The 25,812-nt window shown below is 44.5% G+C and overlaps 1 protein-coding gene across 1 annotated transcript in view; it reads left to right on the forward strand.

Annotated features, from left to right (window-relative positions):
* The window catches only part of LOC126195419 (peroxiredoxin-5, mitochondrial), a 39,883-nt gene that overhangs the window by 9,141 nt on the left and 4,930 nt on the right, over positions 1-25,812 (forward strand). The gene's annotated exons all lie outside the window — the stretch shown is intronic.

A 25,812-nucleotide genomic window follows, 5' to 3' on the forward strand; every position in this document is an offset into this window, starting at 1 on the left:
TGCCAGATGAGGCTCAGCAAATACTTCTTGCTTTGCTTCTCCTGGAAGAATTTGTTAAGTTTGCTTACATGGAGAAGCACATGGTCTACCTTGTGGAATACACAACTCACCTGTAGACGAACTTTGTTTCCATAAGGAATTGTTGTGCACAGTGACCAGAGTCTACAAGGAAGGAGAGTCATACAGCTATCAATTGCAATCCCATTAGATTTTATTACTCTTGTACATGTAGATTTTGGCTATAAATAGCCATCTTCTGCGCATCTTACTGTAGTAAGATAATATGGTGACATGTACTGCCATGAGTTTGTTGGATTGTAACTGAAATGCGCTTAAGATGGCTATTTATAGTCGAAATCTAGATGTGAAAGAGTAATAAAATTTAATGGGATTGTGACTGATTGTTGTGTGCCAGTCCTTACTCACCTGTAGACTCTAGTGTAGTTCGTTGTTGAATGTTACCCTTATTCTTAATATATTGGGTTGTGTGTTTAATCCTGTGGATTGTACTAAAATATTACCTTGGATATTCTGGCAAGGAAATTTACTGCTTTTTTTATTTTATTTATTTATTTTTATTTTTTTATATTCTCCCTACTATTGCTCATATTGTACACTCTAGCAACGTCTGTCTGAACAGTCTGCTGCTATATCTTATTTGCTTCACCCCACAATAAACTGAGAGATCATCTGCAAATGGACTGACATTAGAAAAAATAATAGTGAATATATGTTACTTGTGGATCTGTAATACTCCTGCGTTCAAAAAGTATTTAAAAAATTGGCTCAAAATTTTAGCCATAAATTATTGTTTGGTCAAGTAAGGAGAGTAAAGCAATATCGTAAGTATTGAAGCAAGAAATGTGCCATTATTTTTTATATACTTGAAAAGATTGATGGTGACATGGTTTGCAGCAGAATTCTTGAACAAAATTCCCAGTTCAAATATAAATTCCTTTGAGACAGAAGAGCTTCTGTCCACAATCAGTATTGATTTAAAAAGCATCGCTTGTACGAAACTTGGGTTGCCCCTTTATCACATGCCCTGCAAATCGTGGATGAAGGGCAACAGGCAGATTCCATATTCCTCAATTTACAGAAAGTATGACAAAGGCCGTTAACAAAGGTAGGAGAATATGGAATAGTTTCCCAGATACATGAGTGGCTTGAAAACTTGTAGTAGAATGCATTATGTTGTCCTAGACAGTGAGTGTTTGTTGGAGACAAGGGTATCATCAGGAGTGCCCAGAGAGGTGTGATCGTATCACTCTTATTCTCTATATACATAAATGATCTGAGGGACATGGTAAGCAGCAATTTGCAGCTGGTTTCTGACGATGCTGTAGTTTATGGGAAAGTGTTATTGTTGAGTGACTGTAGGAGTATACAAAATAGTGTAATGAATGGCAGCTTGCTCTAAACATAGACAAATATGTTTATCCATATGAGTAGGAAAATAAGTCCTTGAATACTGCGTTAATAATATACTGCTTGATACAGACATTAAATATCTAGGCGTTAACTTTGCAAAGCTATAAGAGATGGAGCGAGCACTGAATGACCGTGGTAGGGGAGGCAAATGGTAAAATTTGTTTGTTGGGAGAATTTTAGGAAAAGTGACTCACTTGTAAAGGATATCATGTAGAGAACACACACTTGTGCTGCACATACTTGAGTACTGCTAAGTGTTTAGGAACCCCTCCAGGTCAGATTGATGGAAGACATCAAAGCAATTCAGTGACAGCCTGCCAGATTTGTTGGTACCGGTAGGTTCGATCAATGTGCTGATGTTACAGAAATGCCTTATGAACTCAAGTGGAAACCCCTGGAGGGAAGATCGTGTTCTTTCCGTCAAGCACTATTGAGAAAATATAGAGAGCTAGCATTTGAATTAAGCTGCAGAATGAGCAAGGGCCATGAAGATAAGATATTAGGGTTCATAGAGGTGTAAAGAAAGCCATTTTCCCTTGGTCTGTTGGAGAGTGGAACAAAAAATGAAGAGAGTTAGTAGTGATACAAGGTACCCTTCACCATGCACAACACAGTGGCTTGAGGAGTGTGTATCTAGATTTAAATGTATGGAATAGGTTTTACGCTTGTCAAATAAATTTTGACATCAAAGGTTCACAATTTTCTCATTTATTTACATTTTCATTTCCAGTAATTCACATACGGTAGCAACAATTGCTGTCTTGCAGTGACCTAACAATGGCCTTTATTCATAATTTTGACGATAGCTTCCAATTCCAGTATGTTTAATGTTCAATTTCAGTTACAATGAGAAGTTGGTCATATAATTAATTTTATATATGGCGTTAAGGTAAAGTAGAAATATAAATATGGTACCAAGTAACAGTTTTGTCAATTAAAAAGTTTTTCCTATTTTAAGTTTTGTAAAATAAATCCTTTTGACAATAATGCCAACTCCAATGCCAAATCTCTGTAATTTTATACAAATAAAGGTGCCCCACAGCATATTATAAATGTGAAGTTTGTTTATACAGTGATAATATTGTTCAATCATCTTATAAGGTTCTTTTAACATATTACATTCCATAGGTTAGTTACTATTCTCAGTACTTGTGGTTATTGTAATGTGAAAATATATAAAGACATGGTGACAGATAAGTTAATGCAATAAAATTACAGTGTACCAGGATGTCTAGTAGACGTATCGTAGCCATTGGTGAATCTCAATCTGTTAATTTAGTGATTACATTACTGGTCATTCCACATAAAGTGAAATCTTCCCCACTTTATCATTTTCAGTTTAAATGAAAGTTTGCGCAAGTATCCCATATAGAATAAAACTTGGCTGTGCGAAATTTCAGCTCAACATAAATTTCAAGTTTTTTTTAGAAGGCTTTCAATAGAGGTTCCCAAAATGCAAGAATTCTACAAATTTTTTGCAACTTTTAAGAGGTCTTAAAATTGCAACTACTACTAACTTTTTCAATGCAGAGTAAATTTTGTGCAACATGTGCTTGAACTGGGGGGGGGGAGTTGATAGCAATAATTTTCCAACAGTTTTGCAGTGACAATAATTTTTTAAGAAGCTAAGTGTACTGGGTATCCTTCAGTAGTTATACAGAGAAGTTACTTATCAAACAGTGGGTAGTTCAGGATAGAATAACAGTATTTTCAAAGAGGTAGATTGCTACTCACCATACAGAGGAGATGTTAAGTCACAGGGTGGCACAACAAACGACTCAACATTTCCTCTGTGTGGTGAGTAGCAATCTGTCCTATTCATAATATTGAAGTTACTTGTTATCAATTGTCAAACCACATTAGTTACTGTATAAAGATGGTATCAAAACTTTTTGAATAAAATTTGTGAATAATTTGAGCTCATTATTTCTTTACTTTTATTTCTTTGGAGACAGTTCTGCTGTTTTTGATCTGGAAAATAATTTGTTTTGGAGACATTGGAGATAAGATTTTAAAAAATTACCTTGAAAATGCTATTGTCAAAATTTTGCAAACCATTAACAAGTTCATTTGGTCCAAGAAACCTAAAAATATTTATATACAAATTACATTCCTTAAACTGACTATAAATTACAGCTGTTACAGAAAGTTTTGTTATTTTTACACACAGTGGTCCACTTAATACATTTTCAGTCCAGCTAAAATATTCCTCTTCAAAGGAAGCTGAAATCCTTCTTCTTATGTTAGCAGACAGGACCTTAAACTTAACAGGGTGTTGGGTACCAAAACTTGTATATCAGATTCAAATATCCCCTTTGGGCTGTTACTAGTTTTAATTTTAAGTCCTCTTAAATGTGACCAAAACTGTCTTAGAGCTCTCATGACATTTTGCAGAAGGATCATCCCTGCAAAATTTCTATCAGTTTGGGGCTAGTCAGGTGGGCGCAACTAGTGTGATGTTGTGGAGTGACCCGTATGTGTATTACAAACAAAAGTAGCCTAGCTTATCATCTTTTAAAATCCATATTAACCCTTCAGCTGCTATGTCAAGCTGCTCAGCAACCGTTCCTCAGGTGCTCAATACTTTGATGCCACATCACATGCATGTTGGCAATGGGAGCATTAGAAGTATATATTTATAATAATATACAAAAATATTTTTATGATTGTGACGGTCATACATTGTCTCAAAATGGGACTAAATAATCATAAATGTGATTATTTACAACTGAAATTGGTTGTTGTCCCTTTCGAAGCACAGAGAAGTACGAAAGTACACTGCAACACAACTTTGTATCCAAACACCTTTTTTTTTTTGGCACAGGCTAGGTATCGTCTCGTTGGAAGTTAGGAGCTTTTCATGTGTCGTGACAATTTGTTAGTAGTGCTGCAATCTAAAAACTCACTAGCCAGTAAACATGCATGTGTCTCAAAACATGTACAGCAGTCACTCACACCAAGGGCTTTCATCGCTGAACTGCTGTGGCAATCAAAGGATTGGTTGCACATTCTGTTATTCTTTTCCCATTTTTTACCCTCTTAAATCTTTGAGAGAGTCAACAGCCTTGCTGCAGTGCTAATACTGGTATCTGTTAGGGTACTGAAGGTAAGCACAGTCAGACTTGGCTAGCACTTGGATGGGTGACATTTTGGGTCTGCTGACCGCTGTTGGCAACTGTGGTGCATTCAGCATTTGTGAGCTGAACTGAGGAGCTACTTGATTGAAAAGTAGCGGCTTTGGGAGAGCAGTGTACTAACCACATGCCGCTTCACATCTATGTACAGTGACGCGTTTCGGCTGAGGATGACACAGTGATTGGTCTGTACCATCGGGCCTTCTGAGGGTTGTTAAGAGCTCGCAACTCTTTGAGAAATGTCTTTAATCAAGTTGCCACTGTATCCTTACTTCCTTGTATTACAAGCCCATGATTAATTGGACTTATTTTATTTGGCTATGGATGCTAAATCAACTACACTAACAATTATAAATAACCATTTAAATAAATAAAAAGGAAAAATTCAAAGATTGGTGTCCAGTTTTACGAATCACTCAATTGCCTTAGAGCCAGCTTATAATGTCTAACGACTTGATGATGAGTATGTGAAGTGTATGTGCAAACTTCCCACTTCTCTTATGAGTCGACTTACTCGGTGTACACAGCTGATCTTCTACTCTGGATAGCCGACTTCTGGAATCTCTAAACTTCTTCTCCGAAGAACGATGCTAGTTACAGGAACCTTAAAGACTCGCTCTCTACTTGCGAAATAATTAGGTACTCGAAGAATGCTTTTCAATTGCGAAATAATTAGGTACTCAAAGAATGCTTTTCAATACTATCATAAAGGACAAAGTTCACACTTCGCACATAAACGTTAGACTTCTTGTAAGTCACTCGTATTATCTCACATTAGAAACTGATTTACGTACATTTAGCAAAGAGTTGGCTTAACATCCATAACTCAATAAACAAATCGTAAAATACATCTTGCCTCCAGCAAGTCCAAGATAAGAAATTTTTTTCGTAGACTTAAGAATCTCAATTGTTCTTATTATTTATAACAATGGTCACTGATACGATTAGCACAAAATAACCTAGAAGTTCCACGGTTCTTCCGTATACTTTCACTAGAACTTCTATGGATCGCCTGACAAGTACTTGTCAGTGACGTTTGTCTGCCGCTTGTACCTTCTGCTCGTGACTGATTTCACACCTGCACACACAAACATGTGACGCACAGTAGGTAGGATTCTAGCATCGTACTCTCACATCTAAAATATCATGTGTTCGAGATGGTAGAAGGCCGAGTGGTTCTAGAATTTACACAGAAATTCTCAAAACACTACATATCCCCCCCTCCCCCTCAGATCGAACACGCAATATTTTTTTACATAATGATTTTGTAAATAAAATCACCCATAACATTATTACATGTCCTAACCATATACTTGAGGGAAACATTCCACGTGGGAAAAATATATCTAAAAACAAAGATGATGTGACTTACCAAACGAAAGCGCTGGCAGGTCGATAGACACACAAACATACACACAAAATTCTAGCTTTCGCAACCAACGGTTGCTTCGTCAGGAAAGAGGGAAGGAGAGGGAAAGAAGAAAGGATGTGGGTTTTAAGGGAGCGCGTAAGGAGTCATTCCAATCCCGGGATCGGAAAGACTTACCTTAGGGGGGAAAAAAGGACGGGGATACACTCGCGTGCGCGCACACACACACATCCATCCACACATATACAGACACAAGTAGACATATTCCAAGACAAAGAGTTTGGGCAGAGATGTCAGTCGAGGTGGAAGTGCAGAGGCAAAGATGTTGTTGAATGACAGGTGAGGTATGAGTGGCGGCAACTTGAAATTAGCGGAGATTGGGGCCTGGTGGGTAACGGGAAGAGAGGATATATTGAAGAGCAAGTTCCCATCTCCGGAGTTCGGATAGGTTGGTGTTAGTGGGAAGTATCCTGATAACCCGGACGGTGTAACACTGTGCTAGATGAGGATCTGGAATCACAGTGAAGAAGAACTCCAGAATTTCCTCTCCAACCTCAACTCCTTTGGTTCCATCAGATTCATCTGGTCCTACTCCAAATCTCACGCCACTTTCCTTGACGTTGACCTCCATCTGTCCAATGGCCAGCTTCACACGTCCGTCCACATCAAACCCACCAACAAGCAACAGTACCTCCATTATGACAGCTGCCATCCATTCCACATCAAACGGTCCCTTCCCTACAGCCTAGGTCTTCGTGGCAAACGAATCTGCTCCAGTCCGGAATCCCTGAACCATTACACCAACAACCTGGAAACAGCTTTCGCATCCCGCAACTACCCTCCCGACCTGGTACAGAAGCAAATAACCAGAGCCACTTCCTCATCCCCTCAAACCCAGAACCTCCCACAGAAGAACCACAAAAGTGCCCCACTTGTGACAGGATACTTTCCGGGACTGGATCAGACTCTGAATGTGGCTCTCCAGCAGGGATACAACTTCCTCAAATCCTACCCTGAAATGAGATCCATCCTTCATTAAATCCTCCCCACTCCACCACGAGTGTCTTTCCGCTGTCCACCTAACCTTCGTAACCTGTTAGTTCATCCCTATGAAATCCCCAAACCACCTTCCCTACCCTCTGGCTTCTACCCTTGTAACCGCCCCCGGTGTAAAACCTGTCCCATGCACCCTCCCACCACCACCTACTCCAGTCCTGTAACCCGGAAGGTGTACACGATCAAAGGCAGAGCCACTTGTGAAAGCACCCACATGATTTACCAACTGACCTGCCTACACTGTGACACATTCTATGTGGGAATGACCAGCAACAAACTGCCCATTCGCATGAATGGACACAGGCAGACAGTGTTTGTTGGTAATGAGGATCACCCTGTGGCTAAACAGGCCTTGGTGCACGGCCGGCACATCTTGGCACAGTGTTACACCGTCCGGGTTATCTGGATACTTCCCACTAACACCAACCTATCCGAACTCCGGAGATGGGAACTTGCTCTTCAATATATCCTCCCTTCCCGTTACCCACCAGGCCTCAATCTCCGCTAATTTCAAGTTGCCACCACTCATACCTCACCTGTCATTCAACAACATCTTTGCCTCTGCACTTCCGCCTTGACTGACATCTCTGCCCCAACTCTTTGTCTTTGAATATGTCTGCTTGTGTCTGTATATGTGTGGATGGATGTGTGTGTGTGTGTGTGTGTGTGTGTGTGTGTGTGTGTGTGTGTGTGCGTGCCACAGGTCGTCCTATCTCCATGTAGGTATGCCTGTCCTTTATGTTTAGTAAATGCTGGGTACACCCCCCCCCCCCCCACCCACCCACCCCCCTAGCCTTTCTGAGTAGGCCGTGCGGTTCATTACCCTAGTATACATTTCTATGAATACTATAATTAAGTATTTTCTGGTAAAGCTACAAATCTACTCTACATTTCACATTCACTTCTTAATATATCGTTTAATCCCTACATTCCTCCTCTACTTCTCAGCTTCTATACTCTTAGTAGGTACTATGTCTATCTGTAATTAAAGTCCTACTGTCCTACTATTCATCAATTTTCAGAGTATTTATTATACTGACTTTTCTTAAATGACTATCACAATCAATTCCACTCTTGTTTGCATTCTTTGCACACCTTCTTATGTGTGTTTGATGTAGAATCGTCGTAGTTTTTATATACTTGTGTGTGTGTGTGTGTGTGTGTGTGGGCGCGCGCGCGCATATTTCTTATGTACACACATTCTTTCCCCTACAACTCCTGTGGGTCTCGCATCGCAACAGGTTTCTAGTCTGTAATTTCAATGTTTGTGTATGAGAGTATTCTTGTGTGTATGCGGATGTGTGTTCGTGTAGTCTGATTCTTCGACCTTTTTATCTAAAGATAAGATGTAGGTTATTTAAAACCACAGAAACAAGGAAGGACTTCAACGATAGAAGTTTGTGAATATGAAAAGAGGGGAAAAAATAGATAGGTCCTCAAATGAGAAGTAAGAAAGGAAATAAGTAGAAATGGTTGCTAAGACCGAAGAAGAGAAAGAAGATGGTCCCAAAGACAGGAAACCCTTCCCACCCCCCTTCCCCAGGATCCCTACCTCGCAAGTACTTGAGTAAGACGCCGGAGCAGGTTTGGTGTTAAATGGTCTCCAACAGACCAGACATTCCCACTTTCACCCTTGAGGTCCCCGAAGGAAATCTTAACAACCCTATGGAAACGGCAAATGGTGAAGAATCAGGCAAACTTGTTTGTGAGGGATGCCTGAAAGGTGTGATAGGTGTTTTGTGTTAGCCGTGAGTTATCTGTTCATGTAAATCATGCTTTTATTTATATTACCCACACTTTTCAAACTTTATATAAACCCTCCCATCTACATTGCATTTCATAAAAGGTATAAAATATTTGATATGAAATAGAAATTTTATATACTATTGTATCATAGTTGTTTAGCTCTTCAGATTATATTTTATACACACTATTCTGTGATTCTCCTAAGGTCACATCCAGTTTTCTATGTAATAAGATCATAGGATATTTTAAGATTTTGGGAATAGATGACAGGATAGTTTTAAGATTTGCAATGAATTTGGTGCAGGAAAACTATTTTGGAAGAAACACCGAAAACAACTCAGGATTTGATGGTCGCCACTCTGCCAGTTAACTCTGAACGTTAACGTTCCTGGGGTATAAACAACTTCACGTCTTTTACATTGTACTTCCCTTTCTCTGATCCAGTTGTAGGATCTACTAAAAATAAGGTCTTAGGATGGATCACTGTTTGTACCCGGTATGAACCTTCATATTTCTGGAAAAATTTGAGTCTCCTTCTTTAGTGTCGACCTTTGAAGATGATGTTTTATGAGAACCAGGTCATCGACTTGGTATTGAGGTTCTATAGCCTTTTCATAATGCATACTTACTCTTTGTTGTGCTTTTGCCATTAAATTTTTTAAAACTATTTCCTGATTCATTCCATAATCGACAGTAGGTTGTTCAGGCCAATTAAAACATTTAATCAGAGGTTCTCCTACAAAGGATTTGCCTATTAATTCTAAACGTGTCAGCCCAGTCAATAAATGTGGTAATTCATTTAGAATAAGTTCAAAAGTCATTAATTTTTGTTGCCCATAAAGTATGTTTTTCATGGTAGTAGGTATGGCATAGTTTTCCAATTTCTTTCATTAATCATACACATGGATTTTGAGGACGGGTTATAGTTGGACATTAACACTTGACGAATACCTTCCCACACTAGAAATTCTGTATGTTCGTTACTCATGAATTGTGGACCGTTATCCATAAGAAACCGTTTTTGTGGTACCTACTTCCAGAAAGTATTGGCTCTTTTGATTGGATATTGTTCAACATATGTTGACCAACATACTAGGATGACCAATATATATCACACTCTTCCATTTCCTTTTGGAACTGGTCCAAAAATATCTGCTGCTGTGAGATTGTGTAATGACTTAGGAACAATCGGATATATTTTGTATTTCACAGGAGTATTACCCCCTGCGGGTCCAGGGTAAGAATAGGCCCGAGGTATTCCTGCCTGTCATAAGAGGCGACTAAAAGGAGTTTCAACCGTTTCGGCCTACCATGTGATGGTCCCCCTTGGGGTTTGACCTCCATTTTTCAAAATTCTACAGAAGTACGAGCCTTTTGGGGAAGGACGCCTTGCGTGGTGTATCACTGGTCCTCAGTGCACTAAGACCTTGGCACTCAGCATTGTAACGGCGTTGTAACCACACCCACTATTCCTCAAATTGGGCCTAAACGTCTGATGGGTTGCACAAGTTACACCCATAGTGCATCCCCATCTGCACCTACGATCATGATGGACTTTCCATGGCACCCGAAATCCAGCACGGTAGCCAGCCCGTTGTGGTGGGGTCATCATGTACCCTCTAGGTTGTAGCCCCCTGACTACACAGGGATCGTACTGCCGATACCTGAGCTGTACCCTCCTCACGTCGGCCAACGAGTAGATGCCCGTCTCCTTGGGGCATCAGGACTCCTGGCAACGGTCATCCTGCCAGGTGGCCCTTGCTGAGGCTGGGTGGCGCCCGTGGGGAGAGCCCCTGGTCGGAGTGGATGGTATCGGGGCGGAGGTTTCGCAGATGAAACGTCAACATGTATCAGGCCGCTCTGCGGCCGAGTCTTTTAAAAAGAAAGGTACTGTCTCTGGTTCTGGTTCTCCTGCCCTTTCCCCCTTGGCCACTCCGAGGGAGGAAGGACAGGCCCTCCGGCTTGGGGCGAAGTACTTCCCCGCTACTTAGTCTGTTCTCGGATCGATGGGGGGACGTTCGCCACCTCCAAGCCCATGTTCTTTGTCCAGCACATCGAGGACATCTTCGGGGAAATAGAGGCTCTCAGTAAAATGCGTTCGGGGTCCGTTCTTATAAAGACCACCTCCGCCACACAGTCGGCGGCGCTCCAGGCGTGCAACCGACTAGGGGACATCCCAGTGTCCATTGTCCCGCATCTGGCACTGAATAGGATGCAGGGGGTTATTTTTCATCGGGACCTCCTGCTGCCATCTGATGAGGAGCTCAGGGCCAACCTGGAGCGCCGAGGCGTGCATTTCGTCCGGCGAGTCCAGCGCGGCCCCAAAGACCGTCGCGTCGACACCGGGGCCTTTATCCTCGCCTTCGAGGGGGACGTTCTCCCGGAGAAGGTAAAGGTGATGTGCTACTGGTGCGACGTGCGACCTTACGTCCCGCCTCCTATGCACTGCTTTCGGTGTTTGCGCTTTGGGCACATGTCGTCACGGTGTGAGGCTGAGCCCCTTTGTGGTGATTGTGGACGTCCTCTTCGTGAGGAACATAAATGCACCCCACCACCTCGGTGCGTCAATTGTCCTGGCATCCACTCGCCTAGATCTTTAGACTGCCCCACATATCAGATGGAGAAGAAGATTCAAGAATTAAAAACTTTGGATCGTCTCTCTTATTCTGAGGCCAGGAAGAAATATGACCGCCTCCATCCCGTGACGTTGACAACTTCGTTTGCCTCAGTAGTGTCCACTCCTTCCACAGTATCCTCACCCCTATCCTGTCCCCCCTCCACCCCGTGCGTGAGCACCTTCTTCGGGTGCAGCCCACCATCCCCGTGCCTCATCGGACTTCCAAGAAGGCCTCCAAGAAGAAGTCTTTATCCTCCTCTCCACCCTGGCGCGTTTCGTCTGACGCTCCATCCGCAAGTCGCTGCTCCCGGCCGTCCTCAGTTTCGCCGGGGCGCTCTGCTGCCAGGCGCTCAGCTGGCCTCTCGTCGGCGAATGATGCTGCCCTCCTACGCAACCCGGGAAAGCAGCCGCAGCTGGCGATGACTCGATGGAACAGGATCCGCCTCCCGCCGGTTGTAGCGTTGTTCCCTCGAAACCTGGCCCTCCGCGGCCGTCGAGGTGACCCGCTCTTCACCCGTTTCGTTCCCCCTTTTTTCTGACTAGCGATGGCTTTGTTACATTGGAACATAAGAGGTATCAGATCTAATCGGGAGGAATTACAATTGCTCCTCCGCCTGCACTGTCCGCTCGTCCATGGTCTCCAGGAAACCAAGTTGCGCCCAACTGACCGTATTGCTTATACCCACTATACCTCGGAGCAGTCTGACCTCACCCCTGCGGACGGTATTCCAGCTCATGGTGAGGTCATGTTGCTCGTTCGGGACGATGTCTATTACCATCCCATCCCATTGACCACCCCACTCCAAGCAATAGCTGTCCGTATTACTCTTTCTGCCTTTACTTTTTCTGTTTGTACCGTCTACACTCCATCGTCATCAGCAGTTAGTCGGGCTGACATGATGCACCTCATTGTTCAGCTTCCTCCGCCGTTTTTATTGTTTGGCGACTTCAATGCCCATCATCCCCTTTGGGGCTCTCCTGCATCCTGTCAGAGAGGCTCCCTCTTGGCGGATGTCTTCAACCATATCAATCTTGTCTGCCTCAATACTGGCGCCCCGACTTTCCTCTCGGGCTCTACTTATAGCTACTCCCACTTGGACGTCTCGATCTGTTCTACCACTCTTGCCCGTCGGTTCGAGTGGTATGTCCTTTATGACACCTATTCGAGCGACCACTTCCCCTGTGTCATTCGTCTCCTGCACCACACCCCATCCCCACGTCCTTAGAGCTGGAACATACCGAAAGCTGACTGGGGACTTTACTCTCCCTGGCGACCTTTCTGGACCACGTTTTTCTCAGTTGTGACAGTCAGGTCGAATACCTCATGGCTGTTATCATCAATGCTGCCGAACGTTCCATTCGTCGTACTACCTCTTCTTCACGTCGCGTTTCCGTCCCCTAGTGGAATGAGGCTTGTAGAGACGCTATCCGTGCTCGACGACGTGCTTTACGCACCTTTCGACGCCATCCTACGTTGGCGAATTGTATTGGATACAAACGACTCCAAGCGCAATGCCGTAGAGTCATTAAAGACAGCAAAAAAGCTTGTTGGGCCTCTTTCACCAGCTCCTTTAACAGTTTTACTCCCTCTTCTGTCGTCTGGGGTGGCCAGCGCTCGCTGTCGGGCATTAAGGCCCACTCCTCGGTACCTGGCCTGACCTCAGGTAATGAGGTCCTTGTTGATTCTGTGGATGTCTCCAACGCCTTCGGCCGCTTTTTCGCGGAGGTTTCAAGCTCCGCCCATTACCACCCTGCCTTCCTTCCCACGAAAGAGGCAGAAGAGGCTCGGCGACCTTCCTTCCACTCGCTGAATTTGGAAAATTATAATGCCCCCTTTACTATGCGGGAACTCGAACGTGCACTTGCACTGTCCCGGTCCTCTGCTCCGGGGCCAGATGCCATTCACGTTCAGATGCTGGCCCACCTTTCTATGGCAGGCAAAAGCTTCCTTCTTCGTACCTACAATCGCGTCTGGACTGAAGGTCAAGTCCCCATGCATTGGCGTGACGCCGTCGTTGTTCCTATACCCAAACCCGGGAAGGATAGACACCTTCCTTCTAGTTACCGCCCCATTTCTCTTAAAAGCTGTGTCTGTAAGGTGATGGAGCGCATGGTTAACGCTCGGTTAGTTTGGATTCTTGAATCTCGACGGCTACTTACCAATGTTCAAAGCGGCTTTCGTCGCCACCGCTCCGCTGTTGACCACCTTGTGACATTCATCATGAACAACTTTTTGTGAAAGCGCCAAACGGTAGCCGTGTTCTTCGATTTGGAGAGGGCTTATGATACCTGTTGGAGAGGAGGTATCCTCCGCACAATGCACAGGTGGGGTCTACGCGGTCGCCTGCCCCTTTTTATTGATTCCTTTTTAACAGATCGAAAGTTTAGGGTATGTGTGGGTTCCGTATTGTCCGACGTCTTCCTCCAGGAGAACGGAGTGCCTCAGGGCTCCGTCTCGAGCATAGCCCTTTTTGCCATAGCGATCAATCCAATTATGGATTGCATTCCACCTAATGTCTCAGGCTCTCTTTTTGTTGATGACTTCGTGATCTACTGCAGTGCCCAGAGAACATGCCTCCTGGAGCGCTGCCTTCAGCGTTGTCTAGACAGCCTATACCAATGGAGTGTGGCAAATGGCTTCCGGTTCTCTGAAGAGAAGACGGTTTGAATCAACTTTTGGCGATATAAAGTATTCCTTCCGCCATCCTTACATCTCGGTTCCGTTGTTCTCCCCTTCATGTAAACAACTAAGTTTCTAGGGCTCACACTGGACAGGAAACTTTGTTGGTCTCCGCACATCTCTTATTTGGCTGCCCGCTGTACACGTTCCCTTAATGTCCTCAGAGTTCTTAGTGGTTCATCTTGGGGAGCGGATCGCACTGTCCTGCTTCGCTTGTATCGGTCCATAGTCCGATCAAAGCTGGATTATGGGAGCCTCGTCTATTCGTCTGCTCGGCCATCCCTCTTACGCCGGCTCAACTCCATCCACCATAGGGGGTTACGACTTGCGACCGGAGCATTCTACACTAGTCCCGTCGAGAGTCTTTATGCTGAAGCTGCCGAATTACCATTGACCTACCGGCGCGACGTACTGCTTTGTAGGTATGCCTGCCGGCTGTTGTCAATGCCCGACCACCCCTCTTATCAGTCCTTCTTCGCCGATTCTCTCGACCATCAGTATGGGTTGTATGTGTCTGCCCTGCTGCCCCCTGGAGTCCGATTTCATCGCCTGCTTCAACAATTGGATTTTGCCCCCCCTACCACCTTCAGAGAGGGTGAGAGCCCGACACCACTTTGGCTCCAGGCTCCGGTTCATATTTATCTCGACCTCAGCTCGCTCCCGAAGGAGGGTACTCCGGCTGCAGTGTATTGCTCACGGTTTGTCGAACTTCGTGCGCGACTTGCCAGTCACACCTTTATTTACATTGATGGCTCCAAAACTGACGATGGTGTCGGCTGTGCCTTTGTCGTCGTGGCCGTCGCCTTTAAATACCGGCTCCTCGACCAATGTTCCAGCTTTACGGCCGAGCTTTTTGCCTTACATCAGGCCGTTCAATATGCCTGCCGCCACCGCCATTCATCGTATGTACTCTGCTCTGATTCACTCACTGCTCTTCAGAGCCTTGGAGCTCCATATCCAGTCCATCCCTTTGTGCAACGGATCCAGCAGTCCCTCCATTCTTTTGCTGCAGATGGCTCTCCTGTCAGCTTTCTGTGGGTTCCCGGCCATGTAGGAGTGCCTGGGAATGAGGCTACTGATGCTGCAGCCAAGGCTGCCGTCCTCCTGCCTCGTACAGCCTCCCATTGTGTCCAGTCATCTGACGTTAGTGGGGTTGTTTGTAAGAGGCTTGTGTCGTTGTGGTGGGATACTTGGTCATCACTTCAAGGAAACAAGCTCCGGGCAGTAAAACCGTTCCCAACTGCTTGGACAACCTCCTCCCGACCATCTCGGCGAGAAGAGGTCCTTCTGACCAGGTTGCGGATTGGGCATTGCCGGTTTAGCCACCGCTACCTGCTCTGCGGTGACCCAGCCCCGCAGTGCCCTTGTGGTCATGCATTAACAGTGCACCATGTTTTATTGTCGTGTCCCCGTTTTAGTCAATCTCGTGTTGTCCTTTCTCTGCCATCTACTTTACAGGATATTTTAGCTGATGACGCTCGAGCAGCTGCTCGTGTTCTTAGTTTCATTCTTTTGACTGGCTTGTCCAAAGATATTTAACTCTTTCACTTATTTTATCTGCATCTTTGTAAGAACTTTCTGGTGGCCCCCCCCCCCCCTTGGGTTTTACTAGATTCTATGTGCTCTAACAATTGTGACTGGGCGCTAATGACCTCAGTAGTTGAGCGCCCTTAACCCCCCCCCCCCCCCCCCCAAAAAAAAAAAAAAATACAGGAGTATTATTCTGTTTCACCTTCTGACAGATTTCACAAGTTCTAATCAAAGTGCTATCTTGTACCCTAACTTCTTAAAATAATAGAATTCATATGGGTCATACACTTTTGATTCCGAAGTGTCCATATCCTGTACGAACATACCACACAAGTGCGTCTTCCATTACTGTCAGAATGCATAAGCAGCAACATTGCGATGTTATGCTATCTCTCCAAAACAAATTATGACCTATTATTTTCCATTTTCCTTCTTGATTAGGAGGTAAGGAATTCTGGATACACATAGAAAGCATTTCTGTAAAGTAAGGACCATGATGGATATTTTCAGTTATTGTTTGCGCCATTTCCTTTCCTTGGATGTTGGGATATTCTGCTGATACAAAATTAATGGCCAAAACAACGCTGGGTCCTTCTGTGCGTTTCAGTCCTTCCATTCCTATGGGTAACCTTGACAAAGCATCAGGTACAACATTCTCGGAACTTTTTACGTACTGTAACTTAATATCGTATTCTTGTAGGAAAATTGCCCTACTATGCAGTAAACGACTACTCATTGGACAGGATAAAGCTTCATAGTCTGTATAAATTTGGATTTCTGATCCCCCATACTATGTTTGAAATTTTTGAATAGCCCACATAAACACTAATAGTTATTTTTCAGTAGCCGTGTAATTTAATTCATGCTTATTTAGACTACAGCTAGCAAACGCTATGGTTCGGTGTTCTACATTATTCACATCCCACTCCCCTTGGAAAAGTTCTGCAGCAATATCGTAATCAGATGCATCTGTCAAAATTTTAAACGGTTCGCCATGACTGGATGATGTAAAATGGGTGATTCAACAAGCGCACTTTTCACATTTTCAAATGCGTCATTGCCACCTTGATGCCAAGTCCATGGCAGTCCCTTCCTTAAGAAACATAAAATTCTCGGGTCATTTAGTTCTTGCCCTTCTGTGTACTGGCGATGGTATCCGGCCATCCCTATAAATCTTTTTAACTGTCGTACATTTCTGGGCTGTGGACATTCTTTGATAGCTTTGATGCGGTCAGGGTGTGGTCTAATCTCTTGTACCCCTATAATATGACGTAAGGACTTAAGTTCTTGGCACGCAAAGTAAGATTTAGAGTGGTTCACCATAATACCTGTTTTTAAAAAAAATTTCAAAGTTTTGCATAAAGTTTGAACACTGTTCTTTCCAAGAAGCTGATGTTATCAGGATATCATCTACATATATTATCAAATCCTTCAATAACTCTCTCCCTAGTGCCCCATCTATGTCCCATATGAATATGGACACAGAGATACAAGTCCAAATGGCCACCCCAGGGGGTCCACGACTTTTGTGGATACGTGCGTAGCGAGCACAGGACCCCGAGCTAATGTGGCCCTCCTTCCTTTCCGGGCTGCATACCTTCCTTTTCTGCATCCTTCCCCCTCCCCGCCTCTTTCCTTCCCTTTCTCCCCCTCTGGGAGTATGTTTTGTGCCTATGTCCGGAGACGCATGCTCGAAAATGTAATACATTCTTTGCTTTCTGTGCTTGAATGTCTTCGTCCTGCCTTTGTGCACCTCTTTTCCTTACCTCTTCTCTTTACCCTTTCTCCGCTGCGGCCTATGAGACCTCTCTTCTTTCCTTTCCCCTTCTTTGTTTTTCCCTTTCTCTGTTTTTCCCTTTCTCTTTTTTCCTCCCTGTGCGTGTCTGAAGGCCGACCCACGCATTTTCATGCGTAGCTGGTGATGGGGTAACACGTAATTCCTCGCCCCAGGTAGACAGGTAGGATACTTGCGTACCCCCTGGTAATGGCCAGGCCCAGGGAGGCGTGATTACGCGAGCTGATACCTTCCGAAAGTGCCGATTGGTCCCTCCGTCCGTTTCTCGGGAGGTTTGACCTGAGGTGTGAACAATCACCTAAGGCGGGAGTATCCTCAGAGAGGGCCCCCACAAGGGAGGAGCGCACCATCAGAGTCGCCAGTAATCGTGGGGGATACCTCCGCAATGGTTTCCTCATCTTCTACTATGTCTGCTCACAAGCGTAAGTTCAATGAGTCTCAGCCACAGACAGTTCTTCCATCGTTGCCACAGTTACTTGTTGTTTCTTGGTCTGACGAAGGTCACGACTTCTCCACGGTCAACCCTTTCATCATTCAGAAATGTGTCGACGCAATTGCAGGTCCTGTAAAGTCTTGTTCCAGATTACGAAATGGCACCATGTTGTTAGAAACAGTCAGTGACCTCCAGGCACAAAAATTGCTGCGTACTTCACTGCTACAACACACCTTCCCTGTCCGGGTGGAAGTGCACCGCACTTTAAATTCATCACGTGGGGTAATTTATACACGCTCCCTCGACAGATTGGAAATTCAAAACTACCTGTCTGACCAGGGCGTAACGGCTGTTCATAATCGTGAAAAGGGTTGACACAAACATCGTTCCAACCCGTACTGTCTTCTTGACATTTGACAGAGTTCAACTCCCATCGAACATAAAAGTGGGCATCAACTGTATGGGCGACCACGCTGCTTCCTCTCGAGATTACCCCATTTTTAAAGACGAAAAGCTCATTCAGGAAATCAAGAGTGAAGGAAAAGGTGTCGACCTTTGCTGCTCAAAAATTATTCGCCAGTCGAAAGCCCACTGTGCCTCAAACAGGTAAATACAGCACTGTCCTTGCCTCTCCTCGGCCAACAAAGGAGGCGGCCATGCAGACTTGTGATCTCACCTTTAGTGCCACAGTCGTCAGATCGGCCAGCGCAAAGATCGCCCGTTCAACCTCCCCTCTTTCGCCTGCTCACTCTAAGGCTCACCCTTCATCGGGTTCTGCTAAATCTAGAGCCCAAAAGTCGGACACCTGGACTTCCAAAAAAGAGCCTACACGTGAAGATTTTTTACGTACCCCAAATTCACAACCATCAGTTCCTCCTTCATCTAAACATCCTCTTCCCATGAAGGCTAATAAGAAACCCAGTTCCTCTCCTTCTCCGCCACGGCGTGTCTTATCTACAGCACCACCTGGCTGTAGCCGCCCTCAGCTGTCTTCTGTGTCACCGAGGTGCACTGCTGACGGCCGATCAACCTGGTGGCAGGAGCTGCTCCTGAACAACCTCTGGATCAGGATCTTCTGCATTCGGCTGACTGCCATTCCACGCTGTCAGTAGCAAGCTCTGAGCTGTCGTTGAGTTGAGGGCAATCTTGGTCACATTCTTCCATTTTCTGTCCACCCTATGTCCATTACCCATTGGAATATACGCGGCATTCGAGCAAATCGGGATGAATTGTCGATCCTCTTACGATCCTACTCGCCGGTCATCTTCTGTCTTCAGGAAACAAAGCTGCGTCCCCACGACTGCTTTGTTTTCCCCCATTTTCAGTCAGTCCGATTTGATCTCCCCTCTGTTGAAGGCACTCGAGCACATGGAGGACTCATGATTCTTCTCCATGATACTCTCCATTATCACCCAATCCCCTTAAACACTTCCTTCCAAGTTGTCGCTGTCCGTCTTTCCCTTTCTGGATACGCTTTCTCTCTTTGTACTGTATACATTCCATCGTCCACACCAATGGCACGAGCTGATCTCCTTCATCTTCTTGGTCAGCTTCCACCACCCGCTTTGGGGATCTCCACATCCTTGTCCGCTTGGCTCACTATTGATAGAAGTCTTCCACCAAGCGGATCTTGTTTTCCTCAACACTGGGGAACCTACATTTTTGTCTGCCTCCACGACAAATTTCTCTCATTTGGACCTTTCGGTTGGTACTGTTCCGCTAGCCCGGCGCTTCGAATGGTTCGCCCTTGCTGATACACACTTGAGTGACCACTTTCCGTGTGTCCTTCAATTGCAGCCACACCTGCCATATATGCGCCCGCGACACTGGAAGTTTGCCCAATCCGATTGGACACTTTTTTCGTCTCTAGCGACATTCGATGACCATCACTTTCCTAGCATCGACGATGAGGTCACTCATATTTCAGACGTTATTCTTTCAACTGCGGAACGATCAATACCTCGCACATCTGAATTGCCCCGGCGCCCCCCAGTTCCTTGGTGGAATGAGGAATGCCGTGACGCAATATGTGAGCGGCGGCTCTTCGTGTTTTCAGACACCATCCTACATTGTCCAACTGTATCCGCTATAAGCAGTTCCGTGCGCGATGCCATTGCGTCATCCGCGATAGCAAGAAGGCAAGCTGGGACTTCTTTACTAGCTCATTTAACATCTCCACTCCCTCCTCAGAAGTTTGGAGTCGGATTCGGTGGTTATCTGGAGCGCCTAGTTTCTCCCCAGTCTCTGGGCTCACTGTCGCGCATGATCAATTAGTGGACCCCGTCGCAATTTCTAACTCATTGGGTCAACACTTTGTGGAGATTTCGAGCTCTTCAAATTACCCGCCAGCGTTTCTCCCGAAGAAACGTGCAGCGGAATTGCGACCTCTTGCTTTCTCCTCTCAAAATCGCGAAAGCTACAATACTGTTTTCTCCATGCAGGAACTCCATCCAACATGCACTCTCTTCTTCTCGCTATTCCGCCCCAGGACCGGATGGTATCCACATCCAAATGTTGCTGCATTTACCATACCATAGTCTGCGTTACCTCCTTCGCGTTTATAATCGAATTTGGACCGACAGTACTTTTCCCAGACGGTGGCGGGAAGCTATCGTCGGTCCTGTTCCGAAACCTGGAAAGGACAAATATCTCCCCTCTAGCTATCACCCCATTTCTCTCACGAGTAGTGTATGTAAGGTTTTGGAGTGTATGGTGAATTGCCGTTTAGCTTGGTGGCTGGAGTCCCGCAGTCTTTTAACACCTGCCCAATGCGGTTTCCGAAAGCATCGTTCTGCAGTTGACCATCTTGTTGCTCTCTCCACTTATATCATGAACAATTTTCTCCGGAAATGCCAAACAGTACCAATATTTTTTGATCTGGAGAGAGCATACGATACCTGTTGGAGGACAGGCATCCTCTGCACACTGTTCTCTTGGGGCTTTCGAGGTCGGCTGCCCCTTTTTCTTCGCAAATTTATGGCAGAGCGCACATTTAGAGTGTGGGTGAACACTACTCTCTCCCGTACTTTCTCCCAAGAAAACGTGGTACCCCAGGGCTCCGTGCTAAGTGTTGTACTGTTTGCCATTGCCATAAATCCCATTATGGATTGTCTCCTTCCTGATGTCTCGGGCTCCCTCTTTGTGGACAATTTTGCGATCTACTACAGCTCTCAACGGACCAGCCTTCTTGAACGACGTCTTCAAGGATGTCTCGATCGCCTCCACTCTTGGAGCATCGAAACCGGCTTCCGCTTTTCTCCCAGTAAGACCATTTGTGTTAATTTTTGGCGTCGTATGGAGTTTCTTCCACCTTCCTTACATCTAGGACCTGTCAACCTTCCGTTTTTGGACGTCGCTAAATTCTTGGGTCTTATGTTTGACAGAAAACTGTGCTGGTCGTCCCATGTTTCCTATCTTTCAACTTGCTGTCTGCGATCCCTCAACACCCTCCGTGTCCTGAATGGCACCTCCTGGGGAGCGGACCGAGTTGCCCTCCTCCGCCTCTATCGCGCCTTAGTATGATCGAAATTGGACTATGGAAGCATAGTTTACTCCTCTGCTCGGCCGTCTATTCTTCGTCATCTCGACTCTATCCACCACCGTGGATTACATATAGTGTCTGGAGCTTTTTACACCAGCCCTGTGGAAAGCCTTTATGCTAAGGCTGCTGAACCTCCACTGTCCAATCGGCGAGCTGTCCTTCTGAGTCGTTATGCTAGCCGTCTATCTTCCATGCCTGCAAATCTGGCTCATGACATTTTTTTTGACGCCTCGGATTTAGGGTATGCAGGCTGCCATTCCTCCCTACTACCACCGGGAGTCCGCTTCCGTCAACTGCTCCATTCTCTTTCCTTCCGCTTTCCTAAAACTTGCTTGACAACTTGGGGTACAGCACCGCCTTGCCTCCGTCCCTGGACCTGCCTGCTCCGTGACCTTTGTCAGTTTCCCAAGGATGGTACCCCTTCACTTGTTTATCGTCGGGCATTTGCTGCTCTATGCGCACAAATGAGGGATGCCACATTTATTTACACTGATGGCTCAAAAACGTAGTTAGGTGTTGGGAGTGCCTATATTGTTGGCGACACCCCAAATCGATTTCGGCTTCCCGACCAGTGTTCAGTTTATACTGCGGAGCTTTACGCTGTTCTCCAGGCTGTCCAATACATCCGTTGCCATCAGCGGATACAGTTTGTTATCTGTTCAGATTCTCTCAGCTCTCTCCTCACTCTCCAAGCGCTCTACCCTGTACACCCTCTCGTCCACCGGATTCAGGACTGCCTCCACTTGCTCCACTCGGGGGGCGTCTGTGGCGTTCCTCTGGCTCCCAGGACACGTTGGTATCTGTGGAAATGAGGCAGCCGATATAGCGGCCAAGGCTGCAGTCTCTCTTCTTCGGCCAGCTATTCGCATGATTCCTTTTGCCGATCTACGGAGTGTTTTATGTCGTCGTGTTGCTTTTTTATGGCACGCACATTGGTCGACACTTCCCAATAATAAATTGCGGGACGTGAAAGCTCTTCCCTGTGCTTGGACCTCTTCCTCCCGAACGCATCGTCGGGAGGAGGTAATTTTAACTAGACTCCGGATAGGGCACCGTCTTTTTAGCCATCGACATCTTTTAAGTGGCGATCCTCCCCCACTCTGTCCCCACTGCTCTCAGCTGTGGACGGTAAGACCCCTTTTACTTGAGAGCCCCTATTTTACTCCGTTACGCGCCCGTCTACAGCTGTCGCCTGATATATCTTCCATTTTAGCAGGTGACACGCGCTCCGCCGATCACGTTCTCGAGTTTATTTGGCCAGTGAGATGACGTCAGTCATTTGAAGCTCTTTTTGGGGACAACCAACCCCCTTCTATAGTGGTTTTTTAAAGCTTTCGTTCTGTTTTTAGTTTCTCCAATTTTTTGAGTTTTGTTCCCATTGCTGTTGGTTACCAGTTTCGTTTTTTAGCTTTTCCTAAGTCACAGACTGGGCGCTAATGACCATAGCAGTTTTGCGCCCTAAAACAAAAAAAAGTCAGAATGGCAATACATTGAAATGATATGATTTACCATCAAACTAAAATGCTGTATACTTTTTGGATTCTGGGTTTAATTTTATTTGCCAATATCCCACAGTCAGGTCCATAGTGCTAAAGAATCTTGCCTTTCCAAATTTGGATAACAATTCGTCAATATTAATAGGTCTCTCTCTCTCTCTCTCTCTCTCTCTCTCTCTCTCTCTCTCTGTGTGTGCGTGTGCGTGTGTGTGTGTGTGTGTGTGTGTGTGTCGATTCAGTGTAAGAGTGTCTAATACAAATCGTACTCTGGCTGTAGCTTTCTTCACCACAACTAATGGATTCTTCATGACACTAGAACTTCGTTCTATAATATTATTATTAATCATTTTATTGATTTCATCCCTAACTGCTTGCTTCAAACTTATCGGTATAGGATACGGCTTACAGAAGAATGGAGTGTCATTTACAAATACAGTCGCTGATATTACCTGGACAGTCGGAAAATACTACTTCATACTCCATGAAAATTTTATATAAAGCTCGCGTTGGTTAATCAGTTAATATTAGGGATTTGTTAACTTTGTCTTTTATGTCAGCTCGATGTGTTACTTGATTTACTTTATTGATCTTTGGTGACAATTTTGCTGTAGCTATTAATCGCACACACACTCATCAAAGATTAAGATGACTTTAAATTCTAATAACCAATCTAAGCCGAATATACATCTCTATTAATATTTTCTACTATTAATAGTGTTTGCCAAAATAATATATCTCCAATACAACAGTTCACTTTAGTTTCATAACTCATGATTTTACTCTTCATTCCTGTTATCCTGACTATGTAAACTCCCGTTACTGGCAATAGCGGTAAGTGCTGTTTAGTCTGTAATGAATTAAAGAATGCATTGGAGATGAGTGATACCTCACTCCCTGAATCTATAAATATGTTAACTTCTGCAGTTTCCACTGTCCCTGCTATTATAAGTTGTGGGTTATTGGTATCTAAACTCAGTTCTACAAATTGTAACCATTCCTTTGTGGGTAAAGTTAACATACTTATATGAAACAAGGCCTCCTAATGTATCTCCATGACCTGTGCCCCGGCCCTGGATCCAGACCGCATCACGTTTTCCTCATTATTACTAATTACAGGCTGGTTACGGAAACGAGATATCGCACTTCCATTTTGTGCTCTATTGTTACTCAGTACAAATTCCTGAGAAGTTACTGAACCTAAACTTGAAGGTGGGTGCTTCTTCTGATAATTGTCGTTATTATTTTTCCTGTTGCATTGGTGTACTCTTGCTAGGTTTGCCTAATGTTTTTTGACATTATTACCACTACTCCTTTTGTAGTTCGTATTTCCAGTTTGGTGCAAGTTTTCGTTGCGGTCCTTATTTAAGGCATCAAGTGTGTCTACAAAGGACAACAGCTCTTCTAAAGTCTTCCACCCACTACATAAGATATCTTTCCTTGCATATATGGGTAAACGTCTAATTAAAATCCGCACTAATCCTTCTTCCTCCATCGACCTATCAAAATACTTCCTCATTGTCCCCGAAGTACTGTAATATTTTGGGTCCCACAAATACGATATTAACTTCTCCTGGGCACTTACAGACCAATACTTCTCTTCAAATTTCTTTTGAAAATCTTCCCAAGAGGAAAAGTTCTCCATATTTACTGTTGCCCATTTGGAGGCTTCTCCTAGAAGGTAACCCACGGCAAATTCAATCTTTTTAGAATCTTCCCAATTTTTCGTTAAAGCTTGGTTAAACCTTTCCAAAAAATGTCAGTTTTACCTCTCCATCGGGCTTAAGTGTAGGGAATTGTCTTGATAACACTGAATTAGCTCCCCATTGCAAATCCGTAACTACTTCACTGATTAACACCACAGTAGGTGGAGTTACTCGTTTTTCTACTTGTTCCTGGATAAGTTTGAATTCTCTCCAGAGTTCGTCTATGCCCTTCCTGGTATCAGCAAGTTTGGAAGAAGCCATAGGCGACATGTTCCTGGATATTATTCTCTCAGTAACTTTTCTTTCTATAATTTCTTCGACTTGTTCTTCCAAACTACCTACATTTACGATATCAGAGTCTGCTATTTTCTCTTTAAAGCTTCTTTCTACATTATCCACTCGTATACTTACACCTGTAATTTGCGATTGAATGACGTGCATTAACTCTCTCTGCTTATCTACACTTTCTTTCAAAGTACTTAGACCCTGCTCTACATTAAATTTAATATTACACACATTTTCGAAAGATCCTAATTTTTCATTGATTTCTGATTCTACATTATTGCATCTGTCCTCAATCTCAGATTCTAACTTTTTTGGCAACTTCCGGAAATTATCAGTCTGTTTACTACTAAGGTCAGTGAACATTTGATTTACACGAATGTTTAAAGAATCAGTCAATTCCTTCTTTAAATCTAATTTCAAATTTTCTACTTTACTATTTAGGGTGTCAAATTCAGTCTTAAAAACATCCATGCCTTTGCATAGATTACTAAATTCTTTGCTCTGTGCGTCGACTTTGGCATTTAACAATCCTAAAGTTTCATTCTGACATTTGAAGTAGAATGTACTAAGCTTAGTTCTTTACTTAAGTTGCACTTAGTTCCTTACTTGCAGCAGCATTTAGAGTTTTGATTAGATTTACTAATTCAGACCAGTCAGGCCCTTCTTTAGTAATTCTCATAGCCATTACTGGTTCTGACGTCCCTCCAATTTGCTGAACATTTTGCAAGCTTTAGACCTTTTTTAAAAAAAATAACTTTAAGTAGAGTAACTGCATTAATAAAGTTCATTAAATAGTTTGTATCACTTCTTGCTAAGGTACTAAAGTTCTGTTTTGCGCTCACCCGGCACAGAATTCTCCCAGCGTAGGTGAGCGAATGTGACGGCAGGTCAGCACCGGTGAACAGCAGCTGGTTCCAGCGATGTCGGATGTAGGCTGGTTTTCACGTCTGCGTCCCTGGGATGCGTGTGAGAGCTGTATACTCCCAACCAGATCTT

This window comes from Schistocerca nitens, chromosome 7, assembly GCF_023898315.1.
Source record: "Schistocerca nitens isolate TAMUIC-IGC-003100 chromosome 7, iqSchNite1.1, whole genome shotgun sequence".
NCBI classification, from domain to species: Eukaryota; Metazoa; Arthropoda; class Insecta; order Orthoptera; family Acrididae; genus Schistocerca; species Schistocerca nitens.